The following is a 3,125-nucleotide window of genomic DNA, read 5'->3' on the forward strand; positions in this document are numbered from 1 at the left end:
CCATCTCAGAGCAGCTCGACGAGTTCAACAAGATCATCGACGACCTCGAGAACATCGACGTCAAGATGGATGATGAGGACAAGACACTACTGTTGCTAAACTCTATTCCTAAGAGCTACGAGCATTTCAAGGATGCGATGCTTTATGGAAGGGTGCAGACTATTACTCTGGAGGAGGTTCAATCTCTGATTAGAGCCAAAGAACTTCAGAGGAAGCATGAAAGGGACAAGGAAGTCAGCGGAGACAGTCTTATTGTCAGAGGAAGATCTGACAGGAAAGATTCAAGAAATAGTCAGTACAGATCAAGGTCAGGCAAGGATGGCGGGAATCAGTCATCAAGGGGATCTTTCAAGTGCTATCATTATCATAAGGACGGTCATTTCAAGAGGAACTGCCCAGACAGGAAGAATAAGTACCAAGAAGAGCTAGAAGAATCAGGAGAAGCAAGCGTAGCCTCTGATGACTCTGCTGAGGCTCTGGTGATCACAAATTCTGAATCTAGTAAGGAGTGGATCCTCGATTCAGGGTGTTCTTTCCACATATGTCCTCACAAAGACTGGTTCGAGACACTGCAACAAGAGAGACACTGCAATAGGAAAATGATGGGTCAGATCTACTGGGAGACAATAAAGCTCACAGGGTTGTTGGAAGTGGATCAATCAGGATAAAGATGTTTGATGAAGTTGAACGAGTACTGAAAAATGTCAGGTACGTACCAGAGCTCAAAAGAAATCTGATTTCTTTAGGTACGCTGGAGTCAAGTGGATGCTCGTTCAAGGCAGAGAATGGTTGCATCAGAGTAACCAAAGGCCCTTGTGTCGTCATACAAGGAGTCAGGAAAAAGGGGTTGTACTCTCTTATCGAAAGAGTCGTGATTGCTAAGTCCATGTACTGTTTGGACTTAGCAAACTCAAGCAAGGGTTGAGGGCCCCTCAGGGGCCAGGTGGAGGGAATTTTTACATCGAAGCTTTTCAATTGAGGGTCAAGGTGGAGAATTGTTATTTTGAACCCCAATTATCAAATTAAGGTAAAATGACACTTTTGTAATGTGGTACCGCTCACCTACTACACCTCACCTACCGCTCACCTACCGCTCACGTACCTTCCACCTACCACTTTCTTGCTTTTATAAATAGAGAGTGTGTGAGGCTTAGGAGAGCAAGGGAAGAAATCTTAAGCTACCACAAAGGAGCAGAGAATAGCTATAGAGCTAGATAGAAGGAGAGCATCTTGAGACCTTGTATCAAGGTGTCACTTGAGAGGGAGGTCATAGAAGGAAGATGAGGGCTCATCTCTATGTATAAGCTATGTATTCTCCATTTCTTTTGCCTTAGTGAACTATTTGATTGATTCCCTCGCGTGGACGTAGATCCGGTTGGATCGAAACACATAAACGATTTGTGTTTGCTTGTGTTCTTTGCGTTTCATTTCTATGTCAAGAAGTACATATCTCATAACATAAACAAATGCTTGGGTATTAAGGAGCTTCAAACATTCATTTTCTTCTAGCTCCTCCAATTTCAGCATTTCATTCATCTTTCTAATCAAATTTGCAATCACCCTTACAACTGAATCCATCCATACCAAAATCTTACTACTTAAACGGTCATAAGCCAAATGGGGAGCACATTCTCTCATTTGTTTTTATATAAATGTCTGTGTAGATGTATATGAATAAATCCATATACATATATAGTTTCGTTAAGAATTTAAAAAGAACAAAGGATTCTAGAGAAATAAACAGAAAGATTGCAAAAATGGTGATAACATGAATTGAATAAAAGGTAGCGGCGATGGGTGTGTGACTGTGGGTGTGTGTTGGTGGTGTAAAGGGCGATTGTATCAGTTTTTATATTTAATTTTGTTTCTCTCTTCTATTTTCTTGCTTTTGTTTTTATTTTTTTAGTTTAGGGGTTTGTTTTGCTTGGCCCAAAATAAAAATATCTCTCTCTTCTTACACACATATGGCATGTTCACTATCTCCAAATTTCTTAGAACCTTGGGCGAGTATGCCTTTGACTTGAGAGAATATTAGGTATGATGATCGCATGCCAACTCCTTGTACAACAATGTTTTACACTATTGTACACACGGGTATAATAGAATACAACGTAGCTGTACAAGAAGTTCGCATGTATGTAAATTTCACACCTAATGTGTTTTTTTTACTTTTGACATGCATGCCAAGTAGATATATTTTGGGCTCATAATTGTGAAACTCATTCAAAATTTAATCAATTTAAAATGAAACTAATTGACTCTACTTTGAATAAAAAATCATTTTAAATTAGTTAAATTCCCACATCAGCATATTTTAAGTTGGAATGAACTCATTTTTTGATTAAATAAAGAAAATCAATTAGACTCATTAGGAGCCACTTGATCTAATCATGAGAAACAGTAAATTTTTCTTTGAAGGCTTCAAGTGCATGATTTTTATAATGCAAGAACTTGTAATTTATTATTATATATTAAAAATATGTGTAATAATGAACTTTATTAATATATATATATATAGACACACACATACACGACAGTGCTATGACGAATTTTCAAATTTCATAGCTAACAAATTACTTGTATCCTACACTTTTCCCCCTCCCACCCAACTCATCCAATAGCTGAACCATTCTCTCTTGATAAAGTCGAAAAGCATATTAAGAACTATGGCCAACGTTATAATGAATTCAAATTGAATGAATATGATAAAAGAGTTAATACTTCTATTTGGGCTTTGATTCAATTAGAAATCAAAAATACACTATGGAATAAGATCACACTGATTCGAGAAAACAAGAACAAAATATTTTAACAGAAATAGAACAAAAAAACAATTGAGAAAAACACAGATTTAATAAGAAAAAAATATGAGAACGAAAAAAAAAAAAACAGAGTCACACAAACAGGAAATTTTCCCTAAAAAATTTATAAAAGTACATGATATCCACTTAGATACCCTCTCTACAATCGTTGGAAATTGCAGGACTTTGCTTCAAACCCTTTCTCTCGGTCTCACAAGAGAAAAGTATGTTGAAATCTTTCTCTTCGACACTTTTCTCCTTCATGAGACCTTCTTGAAAGAACATCACGTGAGAGTCTCCTACATCATTGCTCGAAATAACAAC

The sequence above is a fragment of the Phalaenopsis equestris genome, unplaced genomic scaffold (genome assembly GCF_001263595.1).
Source record: "Phalaenopsis equestris unplaced genomic scaffold, ASM126359v1 Scaffold000094, whole genome shotgun sequence".
In the NCBI taxonomy this organism is placed as follows: Eukaryota; Viridiplantae; Streptophyta; class Magnoliopsida; order Asparagales; family Orchidaceae; genus Phalaenopsis; species Phalaenopsis equestris.